The sequence below is a fragment of the Parasteatoda tepidariorum genome, chromosome 12 (genome assembly GCF_982258835.1).
Source record: "Parasteatoda tepidariorum strain Cologne lab strain chromosome 12, Ptep-v5.0, whole genome shotgun sequence".
NCBI lineage: Eukaryota > Metazoa > Arthropoda > Arachnida > Araneae > Theridiidae > Parasteatoda > Parasteatoda tepidariorum.
This window is the reverse complement of record NC_141766.1, coordinates 4,392,471-4,411,046: the sequence shown is the minus strand read 5'-3', so window position 1 is coordinate 4,411,046 and position 18,576 is coordinate 4,392,471. Positions and strand designations below refer to the sequence as shown.

The following is an 18,576-nucleotide window of genomic DNA, read 5'->3' as shown; positions in this document are numbered from 1 at the left end:
CAATTTTGATTAAATAAACCTTTTAATGATTCGTAAAATGAAAAACATAATGCTTTTATAATTTAAGCAGTAAGCATCTACTTTGACATTCTCTCATCATAAATATAACAATTTAAAGACCATCTGTTTATTTATTCCTGATTCAGGAAAGGCTTCATGTATGACAAAATATTGAGTCAAATAAGAGAATCTTAATAATTTTTATATTTAATAATTTACTTTAAATAAAGAAAGTAGTTTTAAAGCTATTGGGATGAAAGGCTGAGAACTTACACTTTTCTTTAAAACAATTAATAGATGTTGTGATAATATAACAAAAAATCTTACGATCAGTTATCACAGCAAAAGTAAGATTTTTATTACCAAATAAGAAACAATTATTACTATTCTGCAAGGGACAGAAAAAATAGGTCATATAGTTTTCAGATTCACAGAACGCATGACAATCTATGAATAAATGTTTGAACTCTTAAAGCAAATTACAAACAATAAAAGCTATTGTGTAAACAAAAATAAGTAAATAAAAAAAATAAAAAAGCAAGTTGTTACAAATGAGACTATTATATGATTCAAGCAACTCGAAAATTCCTTTGAAATTTTAAAGACTAATGAATACTTCAAAAATAATAAAAATTTTTTTTTGTCTCTTTTAAAGCAGAATATAAATTAAAATACACATCTCACTTTTTTTAATATTGATTTTCTCTGAATCATTCCTATTAAAATAGATGAATCGTGCTAAATTACGTTACCTTAAGTTAGTAAATGTGTTTTTTTACTAAGAAAAAAAGGCCTTATTTTAGAATGACAATAAATTTAATAATTTTCATAGTATTTTTATCCTTATTAGAAGCGCATATCTTTATTAAAAACACATAATTTGAGTAAAAAAATTGCATAAAATTAATTGAATAAAAAAATTTTAAAATAAATAGACCAATTGTTGAATTACAGAATCGAATAAGCTAAAGTTGTTATAAAATTATGAATAAAAAGCTACAAGATAGATACGTTGTGAAATTAATAAAGCATAGCATGAAAGGATAAATACATTGTAAAATATATGATAAAATTAATTAGGAAGCAAATAAAAAGCAGGTGAATAATTTCAGATATGCACGAATAACAGTGATGGAAGCAAGAGTATTGGAAAATATCGGAATTTTCCTTGACAAATTTGAAATACATTAAAAAAAAGTTCAGCCGCCACAATTTTAAGTTTTAATAAATATGATTTGATGTTATAAAAGAGAAACTAACTATACGAAAATAGTAGTGAATAAGTCATAAATTTGTTTCTTTATGTCATGGCTTTATTTAAAAATATTTTTTTTTCTTATTTTCATAATAGTACGCATTTTCTGGAAAATATTTGAACAAATTTAATGAAAAATTTTCTCATTTTCTTAAAGACTCTCTTATGAAGAAAATATTTTCAATCAAAAATTGTTCAGTGTTAAAGATATGTAATGTTTTGTTTTAAAAGATATTGTCAGCATTTTAAAGGAAGATACAAATTTTTTTCTAAAATAGAAATAATTGAATAAAGCCTGGTTAAAATGAAAGAAATGAAAATAATTATTTTTCATTCTGCGTAAAAAAATGTGTGATACTTCTTAAAAAAAATAAAAGCGAAAAATATGAACACTTAATAATGTGATGATTTATATAGGAGGTAATTAAGGTATTAAAAGAAATTGATTATTCTGAATATATAAATATTTTATTACTCCAAATTTTTATTTAATTTACAGGAATAGTTTCTATTTCAAAATTCTTTTAACCGAAATATTTGTGTAATTAACTGAAATAATTGTGTGTATGTATTGTCGTTATACGATATTTTGACAAATTTTTCTACCTCTTTCTTTATTGAAGGACGAAGTATTTTTTCTCGTTATTTGAATTTTTCTAGTCATAAACGAGGATAAAACCTTCACTTAATTCAACCAGCAACTTTTAAACAAGCAACTTTTATAAATATCCATGAGCGCGAAGATTCGTTTACAATTTTTGCGAGTGCTGCATTGAGGCGAGCATAGGGTTGTCTCTCAGTGAAGGTTAGGCGATGAAACAGTTGTTTAATAAAATCACAGCGAGTGGAGGTGCCCGGGAGTGGGAAAATTGCTTCCGTGACCCCTCTGCAGTTATTCAGAAATAGTTAGGAAGGTCTTTGATTAGTTTTTAAAATTAGCTTTTAGTTTAGTATAAAATTAGTTTTGAAGAGAGAGGAATTTTCATTCCGCTGATTTTCCGAAATGGCGAATGTTATTCAGTAAAAAAAAACATGCGTTTAACTTTGTTTTTCCATTGAAAAAAAAAAAGAAAAAAGAAAAAAAAAGAAAAACAACTTAGAAAAAAACCCCCCTTTTTGATTAATTTAAAAAGTTGAAAGAGGGCAAAGAATCGTGGAAGGTAATCAACGATCATGTAGATTAGCGGCAGTCAAATATTTTATAATTCGCTTATCGATCCCCTATTAAAAAAAAAGGAAAAAAAAAAAACTTTTTCTTGAATGATTTATTTTATTTTTTCATAATCAAATTTTTACATAAATCAAAGAAAAGGATGTGTCTGATGACGCTTGGCCAGGATATCAATGTTTGTTAGTTTCATTCGGAGCTCCAAATAATGATTCTCTTATGGTGTGACAGCGCGTGAGGCAAACTTTAGCTATTGTAAGCGTTTAAAATTATGTACCCCCTATAAATTGTGTATGAAAGCTCGGTTTGGTGTTAACCTGAAATATCACACAAAGTTTTAGGTGAGCCGCGATGGCTCAGGGGATAGAGCCTTCCAATGAGGGGAATTGGGATTCGATCCCGGCGATGGATGGTCGATACGAATTCGGCATCCGGCTTGCACCGACCACAGTGCTGACGTGAAATATCCTCAATGGTAGACGGATCATGGGTTAGAGTCCCCTTGCCGTCAGGCTAACCGTGGGAGGTTGTCGAGGTTTTCCTCTCCATGTAACGCAAATGCGGGTTAGTTTTATCAAAAAGTTCTCCACGGAGGCAAATTTCTCCCAATACTTGATCCAGGAGTTCCCTTTTCTTCTCGATTGGGTTCAAAATTACAAGGCTACGGAGTTGAACATCAGTAGTCGTAAGCCTAAGAAAAAATTGTGTCGGCTGTTCAACGACGGTTATAAAATAAAATAAAGTTTCAGGTTGTTCAGCATCATATTCGAAGAAACCAGTTTTTACTCACCGTGCATGATAAGTGTCAAATCTTAGTTACAATGTAACAACTTATATTATTTCATAAATAGAAATTTCCCTTATTCAATCAATGCTAGGCTTTACATTTTCTAAGTTTGAATAGTAATATGAATGTAAACAAAACTGCCATGACTAGTTTCAAAGAATTGGCTACTTTAAATCTGTTTTTCCAATTATTTTTGAAAGAAGTTCACTTTTAAAATCATACTCTTTGATATAAGAAAATATTTTTTTTTAAAAAAGTAATATGATGAACATAAATTGGAAAAAAATTAAGTTTAAGCAAGTTTAAACACTTAACTTTCTTCAATTTTAAAAGAGACATCATACATTTCGATTAAAAATTTTAAGTATTTTGGTAAATTTAATTCATTTTAAAACAGCTACTCACAAGAAAATATAAAAATTTATGTGGTCACATTGGTGCATATATATATAATGGATTTGTACTTACTGAAAGTTGTATTTTCTTTATTTTATAAATTTTTTTTTAAAACTTGTCTATTTTTTTACAACCAAAACTAAAAATTTATACGTGTTTAAAAGATCCCCAAATTAATTTCAATAACATAAAACGTTTTTGTTAACTTTATTTTCCGCTATTATTTGTTAAATCCATAACAAAAATTACATTCAATAGGTATTTATTTTTTAAAAAAAAGAACTTGTTTCATAAAAGATAAATTGTTTATTAGATGAGTTTCATATTTTATTGAAAACATTTCATGTTATATCCAACTCTAACTCTTCATTGAACGATACTCTCATATTTCGATATTTGTGATAATAATAAACGTATATGTTTATAAATAAAAATAATCATTATTTAAATTGTTATTATTTTAATAATAAATCGACTCTCTACGATTAGAAATTAAAAATAAAAGTGACAGCTTCCTTCACAGGCATACAAAAGGTCACACGACCTTCTACAATAATTTACAGACATAAACGAATTTAGAAAACTTCTATATTAAATTTATTATTTTATTCCGTTACATAAGAGTTTAGATGACAAGACAATGCTTCTTATTTTACTCATATCAATAAATAATCTACATTATATAGAAAATAATTTTATTTAACAAATATTTTTTTTAAATATGAATTTTTTACTTTATTTTATAACCACCGTTTAACAGCCGACCCAAATTTGAGTTAACGGTTACCAATGCTCAATTCTGTAGCTTCCGAATCTAATACAGCAGACAAGTGAACTCCTGAATTAAATATTGGGGGACGTTTGCCTTCGTTGAGGACTTTTTGAAGGAACTGACCTGCATTTGCATTGCATGAAGAGGAAAACCTTCCACGGTTAGCCTGACGGCAAGGAGACTCTAACCCCTGATCCGTCTACCACAGAGGACATTTTATAAATAAAGTATATATAACGTATTGAGTATAAATAAAGGACAAACTCTTCTGTGAAATACTTTTCCTCCTAGCATTTTGATGGTTTAAATGCTATCTGCTCATTTGAAACGTAAGTAGGTAGGTATTTTATTTACGTCACACTAGAGCTGCACAATGGGCTATTGGCGACGGTCTGCGAAACATTCCTGAGGATGATCCAAAGACATACCATCGCAATTTTGATCCTCTGTTGAGGAGGTGGCTCCCCTGCTTTGGTAGCCCGACGAAGTGCGCATGAAGTCGAGCACTTTACGGTGGAACAGTTTAACGGGGACCGATACAGCGCACCCTCGGTCCCTACTTAGGCTGATCAAAGTGGTCATCCATCCGATTACTGACCGCAGCCAGTGATGCTTGACTTCGGTGTTCTACTGGGAACCGTGTCCTTACGATCAGTCTACTGTAGGACCCCTTAAGACGTTATGTTTACTCAGTTTCTTCTTCACTCTATGCTTGGGAAAGGAAGAAGAATAAATAATTTTAGTTTACGCATGCGCGGTCACCTCCAACAATCGACAGGAAAAAAAAAAAGAGTTATTTTTGTGAAATTTGTTTTCATCTCCCGGGCAAGCTGGGATGATACGTTGATTATCAATAAGGGGACGCTATAGCAAGGAAGAAACTTTTCTCAAATTCTGTTCCACCTCCCTAACTAATTTAAAGTACAGAAAAAGTGAGTTCTGCCAAACCTAGAGTAAATCATGAAGTTTCAATTGTTTAAAAAGAAATTTTAAACAAATTATTAGAAGAGAACTTCCCCGTGGCGTAATCCTAAATTACCCTCTTATAATTTTTATTTTGATATTTTAAAAATGCTTATTCAGTATTTGAAATTTGATGACTTACACTAGATTAGCCGGAACTCTCTTTTTCTATACTAAATTACTTAATTGAGGTGAAAGAAAGATGACAAGTTTCTTCCGTGGTATATCATCCTCTTCAGCTCTGTGTGAAATTTCGCTGTGGAAACTTTTCCAATTATAAAGGGGACATTTGATAATTGTTTATCGGAAGCCAGGAGCTTTTTATAACTACTATCATGAAGTCCATAAAAGGCCGATGAAAATCAGACGTTAAGACTGAACTCAGACAATAATTTGAGTGATGGACAAAAAGTACTGATCATGAGACTAAAGTCAAACAAGAAAATTGTATGAAGAAGTCCTTCGCGAACAGCTTCTTGAGTGATGCCACGAGTTCCTCAACCAACCTACAGGTCTAACGTGTGTAGCACAGACTTTCCAGTGTTCTTGAAACTTGAAAGCACTCAAGAAAAGGTATCATTCCACCAAAAAGGCCTCCAAAGCTATAAGAGACATTCTAAGAAAAACATACTACGACGCCTTTAATACCTGGAAAATTCGCATCGAATAGTAATACTTTACTTATGTCGCATTAGAGAACTGCATTAAGGGGCATTTTATTTCATTTCAAAACCGTCGTTGAACCGAACTAATTCTGAGTTGACGACCACTCCGTAGTCTCTTAATTTTGAACCCAAACCAGAAGACAAGGGAACTCTTGGATCAAGCATTGGAACAAACTAGTCTTCGTGGAGGACTTTTTGATGGATTGAACAAGGATTGAACGAACAAGGATGTGAAGCATTTTTGAAAGAGTTTTTAAATCTGAACACAGCTCGAAATACGTGTTTATGAAAATGGACGCAGTGAAAAAAAAAATCGTCTTTTCAATGTTTAACAGAAACTTAACTAAACGAAGAATGACGTGCTTTCTTTTCTTTACTTAATCAAACACGCATTACGGGGCTACGTCCCGGACTTCGGCGTCGGGGGTTTGTTAAAGATGTAACTTTTCAGAGGCGTATTCAGAATAAACGATAAAGGGAGAGAAAATTCCTAGAATGTTAGTTTACTACCTCTGTTATACTATTATAAATTTATTACACTCTTGTCAATCTTGTAAAATAAACTGATGACTTGTATAGTCTTTTCAAAATAAAAGGGTTATTTAATAAAATGTGCCAAGTGATTTAGGCAAATGGACGATATCATATTATAATGGGGTAACTGCAATCTGGGATATATGATTCCAATAATTTGGCGAGGAGAGTGGCGGAATGTTTGCATCCATTAATGTTAATTTAACTTTCAGTGTATTTGGCTATACCCTGAGAACTTTTTCCGTTAGTTGAAACATTTTTGAAATCAATTGTAAAATATTTTAAGTGAATTTTGCAATCAATTATCAATTTATTTAAAAGTACTTTCATGCAAAAAATAAGTTGGAATAATTATTTATTATTATCCTATTTAATAATTGTCAAAAAAATTCCGAATTAAAAGTTTAGCGAAATATTACACTATTTTGGAGATAGTAAGTTTGCATGGCAAATTACAAAATTTGAACAAAATCGGTCTAACAGTTTCTGAGTTACCAAATTTTCAAAAAAGTCCTTTAAACCATTAAGTCTTAATAGGTGAAGATCCGATCACTAGATTAAAAGTTTTTCAAGGTAATCCGCTTTTTTTTTTGCAAACTGACACATCATTAGTAATTTTTGACTCAACTTTTGACTTCTTAGTAATTTTTGACTTAGTCCTTCGTTTTAACCCTTTATGGGGCATTTGTTTAGTAGTATTATGTTCAAAATATTTATTTTTTAATTGATATTGATTTATAAAATGAAATTAATTTAGCTCCTTATCTATAATTAATTTGATTTTTAAGATTTTTTTTGTGGGAATGAGGGTGAGATTTTCAAACTTTTACCTACTATAAAGAATTGTCTATAAACTTGATCGACTGAGTTTATAAATAATTGAATTTATAAGTTCTATGTTGATAAGTACAAACTAACTCGATGAGAAATGATCAATTGAACGAACGCATCATGCACAAGAGAAAATAGCCAACCAGTGTTGAACTTTCTTCTTGACCACACACTAACCTTTATTGTTATCCACATTTATGAAGAAAAAAAACGTTCATTGGTATTTTTGTTTAATTTTCTGAAGTTATCAGCGTATGTTAGTTAGGTGGAAAATAACTTCCTACCGACAAATGACTGAAGATGGCGGGAAGAAGACTTCTGAAGAGTAAGTACCAAAAGTCTTTATCACATTATCATCATACACTGACATTCTATGAGATTCTTCGGTACTTATTTGAATATTCAAACAAACCTTGATGCGTTGATCAGTGTTATCGTGACTCACTTTTCGGGGTCGCAAATTGAAGCTATCTCAACGGAGTTTGGATGATTTAATGGCCATCATTGTATTTTTTTTATCGTAGCTACTAGGCTTGTCCGGAGAGTAAGTACCGTTTTAGAAAAACTGGCATTCTATGTTTCTTCAAAAGAAATTAATTTTTACACAAAAGAGAAATTTGAAATTTATTTTTACATAAAAGAGAAAGAAGAAATTTTTCTACACAGTTACCATCGTTCAGACATTTGTCATAGCAGGAAACCAACTTTTTCATACTTTCTTCAAAGAAGGATGTCTCTAGCGAAGAAACGATAATTTGAACAATTTGTCACAATCTTATGCAAAACAGAATTTGAAATTTTTAAAAACTCATCATAAAGTATTCAGGACAGTCCACAAAGTTTCTCTTTCATTCTTACAACCAAACCATCATAAACAACAGAAGGTTATATACTCTCTGCTTCGAACATTTTCATGTCCATCATTGAATTGTCAAACCCACGTTCTTGTTATTCCATCACTTTTCATCATAAATCTCAACAAGTTGACAATGAATTTCAGATGGCTTATAATTCTCTGCCGCCTTCAAAAATCATTTTACAAAACGCATTTCCCAGTCGTCAGGATCTACAATCGTTTGAAACATTTTATAATTTCTCTAACGTAACATGTAAACACAACCATGTCATGGCGTCAGTGGACAAGTAATGAACCAGAGAGACATGCGTGCACATAAGCGTAATGCATAAAACCAATCCTTGCAACTAATCAAACTGAAGAGATATTCTGACCAATCTGACTGGATCTTTCGTAAACGTCATCTTTGACGTGCAGCTAGATAATTATGCTATACCTGATATATTTAACATTGAATAATTTCAAGAATAAGCTAATAAAAAAACATGGAAGTGTCAGATTTTTTACCAGAAAAATTGCTTACATCAGTTATAATTGAAATTCAATTAATAATGATAATTATCGAATAATAAACTATTAAGAAGCTAATATAAATCCAATTAGTTCAAAGGCAATACGTAACGCAAATATGTAACGTTATCAAAATTTTGATCCTCTGCTGAGGGGATCTCATTTGTGTATGACAGGCATACATGATCTTGTAAAGGAGTTACAAAATGGAACTAATAAAATTAGATTTTAACAAATATGCAGTGTTATTTGCAACAAATATGCAGTGTTATTTGCAACAAATATGCAGTGTTATTTGCAATCGTATGAAGTTTATACATAGTTATTATACTGATACGTGGGAATTATTTTTATACATGGTAATATACTTTGTAATTATGAAAAAAAACGCCATTATTCTTAAACATTGAGTGAAAAATAAAATATTACTTTGAATTATGTATGTTTTTAAAGCGACTTAAATGAACTATAGTTCAATAAAATAAGATCATATGGTTCTTTTCAGTGCTGGAACGGTTAAAAATTTTGTAATGTTCAAAATGTTTAAAAGTTCGTGTGCTTGGAATTCTGTCCCAGGATGGTTTCCCTCTCGAGATATGCTCAAAAGGGTTGAGGTCTGGAGATTTTCATTTTTTAGAAAATCGTTGACGATATGAGATGAAAATGCAATCAGGGACCTCACATCCCTGAAAAACGAACATAAGGCTTCAAAACTTTATACCGGTAAGTAAATCGAGTCATAGTGTGCAATCAAAGGGAGATTGAGAAATGTGTCATCCTTGATATAGAAGCCTGTCCAGACCATCGAACTTTTAATGTCCTAATGATTGAGTTTTCGGATACTGGAGCAAAGATAGTGGATATCTGGTTCTCATCATTTGAAACAATAAACCAAATAATCTTCCCACGTTTTAAACAAGTTGCTATTAAGGATGTTTGGACAGAAAATATCAAAACTTGTTTGATTGCCTAAAAAAATGTTTAGATTAGTTGGGGTGTGATTATTTCAAACACCTCCAAGTTTCCTTGGATAATCAAACTGGTTTTGATGCTTTTAGTCTCACCTTTCCACTAGTGATTGAAGAGATTTCGATAACGTTTTCGCCCTCTCCTCTTGCTTAATATATGTTTGAAATCCATAAAGCATAAACTTTTAAAGCTCATTTTTGACAAGGATTTTAAAAATACATATTAGAACTCAGCATTTTGGAGCACCCTGTCTATTAAGTATAAATTATTATGCAGTTTTTTCCCATAAACACCCTTGATATATGCAATTATGTTTATGAAAATTGCATCACTATGAAGGAATTGTCAGAAATTACTGATATTTATTTCACATTTTACTGATTGTTACACAAATGAACGATCAAATTTAGGGAAAAATGACTGATATCAGTATTTCGTGTGTCTACCACGCTGAGTGATGAGAACCTGTACTTTCGTATCATTAGGTCTCAATGTTATCCTGGAGACTGGTATTCTTATGGCTTGGTTTAATGCCAAAGTTCTGTCTTACTGTGTACCCCACCAGCTGAACGAGCTAGAATGCCTAAACATACACAATGTGTGACATATCAGGGAAATAAGCAGGCCATCAAACTTTTTGTGCATCGACGATAGCTTTATCCTCCATGTGCACAGGCATTATCCTCCTGAAATACAGCGTTCACAATGCATCGTAGAACGGGGAGGATCTCTGGTCCCACAATCCACCTTATGTTGCGATCATTGTTGAAATTACTCGATACATAAGGGATCGACAATTGTACCCAATAGCTTCCTCCATCATGATGTTTCTGCGATGTGACGTTAGATAATATTCTATGGTAGCAGATGTTCCCCTCTGACAAGTCTAATGCCTACTTTCCCATTATTGTACTTAGGATATTTATCAGAGAAAACAACTTGTTGCCACCTTGTACGGCATGCATTATGTTTCTGAGTCCGTCTGTGATTTATCTACAGAGCAATCTTTGGTAGAGGAACGCTGAAAGTATTTTACCTAATAAAATTTTAGTATATAACAGAAATATGATCATAATTATGTACGCAGAGTACGTAGTTGCTAATGTAGCATGTTTACTGCAGAAAAAGAGACGATAAACTGATATCAACGATGTTTCGAAGTGAAGTTATGTTCGAGGTACCTGCCTTGTGGCAATTACCTCTTCATTCGACTTATTTTTACCATAAGACAACGGAAGGAAGATTTCGAGATGTTGATATCACAAAGTTGGTCTGTAGCTGGTGGTGGTAGCTGGAATGACATCAGTTGAGGGGGAAGCATTTATTCCTCTCTAGTGGCTCCCTGTATGACAGCGTTGAGGAGATATATCTGTCCTTGAATAGGTCTGATAACTCTTTGACAATGTTCCCCTGTCAGTGAGCTGGAGATGCGGAGTCTGCTTCTTATTGGGTCTCATGGGGCGGAAAACACACCCGGGAAAATTTGAGGTGTTTGCTCCGAGGCGGTTTCAACATTTAGCTGGAATGTCACAGGGCTTCTTGCTGTGGAAGGGAAAGTGCCTTTCTTTGCACTTCATACATTTGGGTGGCTCTTGGCGTAATTTCTGCGTACGTCCGAAGCCTTGGCAGGAGAAACTTTGTACTTGACTGTCACTGAATCCTTTAATCCTGACTGGGTGCTGCTTGAATACCTTACTTTTGTAGATTTCGCTTTAGCCATCTGTCAGTGGCAGAATCACAAAGAGTGCGAGGGGTCTGTAGAGTTCACTCACCCATCAAGAAAAGTGGACAACTTTGAGGATCTCGATGTTAAATTTCTCAAGTTCAAGGAAATCTCAAAAATTTAGGTCGGCCACGAATGAGAACCTTGGCATTTGTCATTACTTTAATATGAGGAGACATAGTTGGTTTCTGGGCTGTTCCGTCCGTTGTTTCTACAGGACTTTTGTCAGAATTAGGAACTGGAATCTCTGTATTTATCTCAAACTCTTCAGATACTATAAAAGGGCTCCCTAGTCGGTTCTGGGATATCAAGACTTTAAAGAGACTCTGCGGTCTTATCAATGTGATCATTTTAGAGTCCTTAGTAGAGTCATTAAGATCAGGAACTGTAGAAATATCCATAAGAGAGTTTTTTCTGACTCTTCTTTTTTCTCCCTTTTCTTACGAGCCGGTGCTCCCGTCATTGGCTTCGGGTCTGACTGGTTGGGGGGGGGGGGGTACAGTCACAATCACCGACGAGGTTTCTGAACAGCCGACGACAGCCACAGGTTCGGGCTCCGGTGATGGTCTTCTATCAATATCTTCCTCTATGAATCACAAATTCTTTTGTTATATTCTCACTACCCTTTGGATAGCTGGGTTGAAGTAAAAATCATGATGCAGAATTTTAGAATTTTATTTTTAACAAACCATCCTTGGCATTCGAATTGTTTAATTCATCAAGTGAAAGACTTCGATAGCGTTCACGTAGTTTATCGTCGGTTACTGGGTCAACCGCCCAGTGGTGCTTCCACGGCCTCGTCGGTATGACATCGTAGCTCAGAGCTCGGTCATAATATGTATCTTTAAAGTCTGGAACGAGAATGGTTGGTGATATCTTTACAGTTCTTTATATACATGGAACAAGAGGCTGATTCTACGCATGCGTAATCGCATTATAGTTCCAATCATTTGCATTTCTTACATCACTTTACATTTCATATTAAGTTTGGCTCAATTTGAATAATTCCTTCATGGTGTTGCAATTGTAACAAATATGAATATATTTTTAAAATCAGTACAAAAAATGAAGTAAAAGAAGCACTTCAACGGTTGTGAATAGATATTTAAGTGAGAAAAAATGAATAATCTGAATATTCAAATAAACTGCATCTAACGAATCACTATAAAGGTTAACTATAATGAATTTAACGAAACACAATCAAGGTTGTTGGAACGAAAAAAACATCAAAGCTTGACAGCATTTCTGACAGAGATTCTAAATATAAATGCCATGATCACAAAATTTAATTTAAAGTGTTTGTTTTTAGGTATATGTGTCAAATATGAAGTAAAAAAAAAGTGCTCAAAGGGGAATTTCAAATAACATTTTAACGAGGAAAAAACATATCCGGAGTGAAAAATATCAAACCCAGCTTGATTGCATCGTAAAACTTGTAACTGTTTCTAATAAGTGTCTTTCAACACCGTCTTATTTCTTCGGCAGTGAAATTGGTTTTGATATTTTCAGTTCTATCTTCCTCAGTGGTTATTTCTTAGATTTTGAGAGCAAATTCGCTTCAATCCGTTATGCGTACACATTTTTTGACTGAATTTTCAACATGGATTCTATTAAGGGCGATTATTATGAACACTATATTATGAATTGAACTTTATCAAAACTTATTCATATTTTTCTTTTAATTGAAAACAGGAATAAAAGATGCAAACTATTAAGGGTTATTTTTTGAAGATCTGGCACTAAAGAAAAAAAAAATCCTCAGTTGATAGAGTATCTTATTCTTTAGGTAAGGCACTGATATGGACAAGATGAAGTCACGTGATTGCAGCCTAAACTTGAGGTTGACTGAGACCGCTTCTATTCCCGTCCATTCGTTTAGCATTGCGATCGTCTGATGCAATTAACTGTCTGTCTTTTTAATTCAGAAATAAGAATGTTACAAAAGTACTTAGATAACACACAATGTTAGTTCATTGCTTTTTATCCGTATCGATATCATTCGCTTGAGACATTTATCCATCTGTGAATCGTTCAGTTCTACAGATCATTTTATTCAAACAGTTACATTTTACCTTCCATTTCTATAAATTTACTTCCAACTTGTTTGAAATCCAGTAATATTTTGGCTTAAATATATTGAAATCCTTTACATTGTATTAAAACAATGTATTTAAACTATTAAACTCTGGGTGCCCCCCGCTGTGGCGGGGCATGGTTGAAGCAAATAAATTAAGGGGTCCAAATTTTCGACAGCTTTCCCGACCAAATTATAGGGCCGAGCCCTTTTTCAGATTGCGGTTATCCCCCATATTTTTAGATTCAATAATCCGTATTTAAAAGGCATGTTTATTCGGTCTGTTTAGTGTCTGTTTTTGTAATTTAAAATATCATTTGCACTAATGAATCAGCATTATTATGCTCAGACCATTAAGATTGAGTTTTAGGACATCCAATCATTAGAATTTTTTTTTAGGGTGCTTCATTTTTTATTTTGCACACTGGATGTAACATTTGAGTGGAATGGAAGAAGAGCTGCTCTCTTTAGCTCCTTTATTGACCTGGCTGTTATTTATCTCCCTTCAATCATCTTTTGTACACAATCATATTGCTTTTGTAAATACCCTTCACGGTTTGTAACAAAATTCTCGAATTAATAAGAGCAAAATGATTACTAAAGAGAGGCAATTGAAACTGAGCGATTAGAAAAGGAGAATAACGGGATTATAGGCCATATTTGATGAATATTAGGCAGAAAACAGTGAAATAACAATGGGAAACTATTGAGGCCTGAAGGCTCACGGGATAGAGCGTTCGCCTTCCGATGAGGTGAGCCAGGTTTGAATCCCAGTGATGGCTGGTCGATACGAATTTCGCATCCGGCTTGCACCGACCACTGTGCTGATGTAAAATATCATCAGTGGTAAACTGATCATGGCTTAGAATCCCCTTGCCATCAGGGTAACAGTGGGAGGTTTCGTGGTTTTCCTCTCAGTGTAGTTCCATCAGGAAGTCCTTCACGAAGACACATTTCTCCCAATACTTGATTGAGGAGTTCCCTTGTCTTCTGGATTGGGTTCAAAATAACAAGGCTACAGAGTTGAACATTAGTTTTCCTAAACCCAAATATTGAATCGGCTGTTCAACGATGGTTATAAAATAAAATAAAATGGTTAAATATTTATTAATTTTTGTTGTTGTTGCATGAGATTTTTTTAACAGATCTTAGATAATTTTGAATTGCTGACTTCAAATCTCCAATCTGTTTCTCTTTAAAGGCTACATTTTTAAATGTCATTTTTAGTCTATTTTTTTGTCGAAATATGTTAATTTAAAAACGTTATAAACAGCAGGGGTTTGTATATATGTTGTGACAATTTCCAGGTGAGTTATGGTGCATCATTAGGATTAAAATTGTGCAGGAACCCATGCATACGTTGCTGTGACCGCTTCCTTATTGATGAACTGTTTCTTCTCTGAACAAGTCGTGACACGGGAAGCACTCCTAGCCGCGTACGACGACATTTCCGGGCAAGGGTTTCTATGCAGTTTTAATCCTTATGATGTGTCTTAACTACCCTAGAAGTTTGTCGACAAGGAAAAAAAAAGACTAAAAATGTCATTTAAAAAAATCTGTAACTTCAGAAGCAAAAAAAAAAAAAAAAAAAAAAAGAAAAGAAAAAAGAATTAGATTTGAAATCCTCCCATCCGAAATAAGCAAAATCAAGCATTTTTATAAATGCAACAAAAATTTCTTCCCCCACTGAAGTAGATAAATGTAGTGTGAGAAGGTGCGTTAACATAGTGTAAAACCTCTAAATGGTCTCGCCACATTGGAGGTCGTTCGTGACAAATTTTTTCACTCAAACACGGCAATATGCTTAAAAATAATAATAATTTACTGCCTGATTTATTGATAGGAATTCGTAATACCATCAAAATGAAAGAAAGCAGTCAACATTACTTTAATTTTTGGCCGATCACTGGTCTAGTGGTTACTGTATTGGACTACGGGGCCAGAAGTAGTGGGTTCGTATCCCATCGTAGGCATGGATGTAACTTTCTCTCTCTTTATGTTCTTTCTTCTGTGTGATTGTGGGAATGCAACCCGCCTTATAAATGGGTTGTTTGACATGGGCAATGATACTCCAAGCCACAGGTGCCGGTAAAGATAAGAGAGTAGCAATTCGGACATTTCCGAGGCCATTAAAAAAAGCTTAATTGTTAAGCTGTGTCCCCAGGAGGAGGAATTTCCTTGTGAAGAGCATGCTGTTGTTTCTAGATTAAAGTTTTTGGATCAACTAAAGACTTCCTTAAAGGTTCTTTTAAAATTGCGGGACAAAATGATACAGAATTTTGTTCCTCTTATTGTCAAACGACCGAGTATTATTTACCTGACTTGATGTTGATCGTTAATATAAGTAGATTGTCTGTGTAAAGAATATTGAAAAAAGAAGACATTCGAATAAGTATGGGATGATATACCCAAGAAATAATTTACAGGGAGAGAAACAACCAGCGTTGAACAGTCGACCAAATTTTGAGTATACAACTATCAAACTCCGTATCCTTGTAATTTTGAAGTCAGAAGAAAACTCCTGACTCAAGCATTGGGACAAAGTAGCCTTTACGGAAGACTTTTTAAGGGAACCAAGCTGCATTTGCATTACATGGAGAGAAAAACCACGAAATTCTCCCACTGTTTGCTCGCCGGCAAGGAATTTTAGCCCATGATTCGGCTACTACTAAGGATATTTTATATAAGTATTGTGGTCAGTGCGAGCCAAGAGCAGAATTCATATCAACCAACCACCGTTGGAATTCAAACCTTATTTTAGGCGAATTTATACCTGATTTATACCCTGAGTAGGCAAGTCTCTCCTAGTAGTGGTTGGGGGTGGGCATAAACACGCCTTACCCTAGTAAATGCACTTAATAAAGGTTAGATTCATCTTTTGAAGTGAAAGAAAACGCCCCCGTGAGGTTTGGTCCCAGTAGTGGACGTGGGTATAAACCCGCTTCAAGAAGAACCTCTATTGCTATTCCCGTACCCGTAAATATTGTTTCTTTATAAACAGGGCCAGTTCCAACTGCCCGGTTTACATTATGTCCATGGAAATTAGTTCCCTATCAGGAGTCGTCACCTACCCTATTGCTCAGGGGTCTGCAAAATAGTTGATATCGACTCTTCTGGTTCGATTATCGTGAAATTCAAAGTCTGTCCGACTTTGGGTGTCGATGAATGAATACCAAATATCTACAAATCATCCAAAAAATTAAGCAATGATTTTGAATAACGCTTTGGAGATATTGAATATACGTACATCCAAGAATCAATTATCAGGCCACTTTCTGCAGCTCAAGTTGAAAATATCGACAGTCATTATCCAAAATAATTTGATTTTCACAATTTAATTTTGCCAAAATAAAATAAATCATTTTTAGAAATTTTTTTTTTCTTTTTCCATTATTTTTTATAGAGGGGGATGTAAGAAAATTAAAAAAAAATTGGGGTCAAAGATCAAAAAAGTTTGTCAGTCCCTGATCTACTTGATCGTCGATCATTTTGACTACTTCACATCAAAGTGGTGTTCCACAAAGTGTTCCACGAAACCAAGAATGTTTTACTTCACTACTTGGTGTATAGAAGCCACCATCATTTTCTTTCAGTAATACTGAAATTTACAATTATACTATGATATGACACACATAAGAGTCAGTAAATGTATTATTGCGATTAAATATAAAGTAAGAATCATTAATTAAGAATAATATATACACTAATTTTTAAAATAAAATTAGTTTGTAAATCAATCATACAAGTAGCTAAGAGAACACAAAGACAAAGTCGAACAAAGTTTAACAGAACGGTGAAAATCAGTTCAAAAGAAATTGAAAATCACTTAATACAGTTCACAGAGATTTGAAAAACAAAATATAATAATTCTTATAACGCAATTAAAAGCATACATACCTATTTTGATAACGAACATCTTATTCATTAAAATCGCAACAAATTGCTAATAACAAAGTTTTGCAAACTAATTCTCGATTACAAACGCTTACTTCTGGCGATAAAAAAGGGTGCCAACACACCGTCGTTTTCAGAAAGGAAAATAATTCTCGTTTAGTGTGAGCGAGCGAGAATTTGGTGTAAGCTAATTCTATTATAAGTGTTCAGATTTAAATTACTTTATTAGATTTACTATTAGATTACTTTAGATTATTAGATTTAAATTAATTTAGATTAAAATCGTATATGAGAGCTCGATATAGTGTTAACCCGGTGTTCCTCCACATAATTTTTTTTTCTTTTGGAGAGATATTACACCACAGTTTTTACACTCTTTTCACGTCAATCAAATACTATTGTTTTTGATAAACAGTTACCTTTGAAAACTTTTTGCAAAATTTTTGTTTACCCATACACTAAGATTCATCATTCGGGTATCAGAAGGGCAGACGTGTTGACCCAATACCTACTAGAAAAGAGAAGGCCTCAGCACGGGTAACAATAATCAAGAAATTTGATCCTTCAGTAGTCCAAAGGTAATGACATCCTTCGTGTTTTCCAACACTTAGTAGCCCGAACGTAATGAAATCTTTTTGTTATCCACTGCGCAGTTAGTCGAACTACTAAATTGATTCATGCTGAGGCATTCTTTCATCTAGTTGACCATTCTTTCAGGAGTCACCATATTAGGTTTGCCAACGTTACTCCCACAGTAAGTAAGGTTGGTAGTACAGAGAAGAAGGAAAGAATAACTCTGATAGCTAAGTAAGTAACTTTCAAACATGAGGTTAAATCTCTGACTACCATACTTTTGATCTAATGATCAGATTTTCACGCACTAGGACTCAATTGCACCTAACCTTAAATATGCTAATTAAGAAATGAAGGCGATATTTTAAGTTAGAAATTAGACATAAAAACTCGGAATAAATATGCCTTTTTTCCGACTGATGTGGAATTTTGACTCAATACATAGAGTTTAGAATAGCGAACGTCAATAGCCTTAACGTGGGCACTAGAAAGCAAACGAAAAAGAGGCTGACCCATGCTCACATGGATAAAGATTGGATTTAATCCCGACTCCCTTTATTTTAGGGTATGCTGGAAGACTTGATGAACTCGTCGCAGCCAAAGTCC

The 18,576-nt window shown here is 33.5% G+C and overlaps 1 protein-coding gene and 1 long non-coding RNA gene across 3 annotated transcripts in view; both read right to left on the bottom strand.

The window, feature by feature from the left end:
* Nucleotides 1-18,576, bottom strand: part of LOC107453372 (uncharacterized) — a 404,700-nt gene that overhangs the window by 165,288 nt on the left and 220,836 nt on the right. The gene's annotated exons all lie outside the window — the stretch shown is intronic.
* Nucleotides 11,458-13,847, bottom strand: LOC147800926 (uncharacterized). The gene is made up of 2 exons (XR_015430878.1): nt 13,282-13,847; nt 11,458-13,223 (listed from the first exon to the last, which is right to left on the bottom strand). It is a non-coding gene; the product is annotated as an uncharacterized LOC147800926 (long non-coding RNA).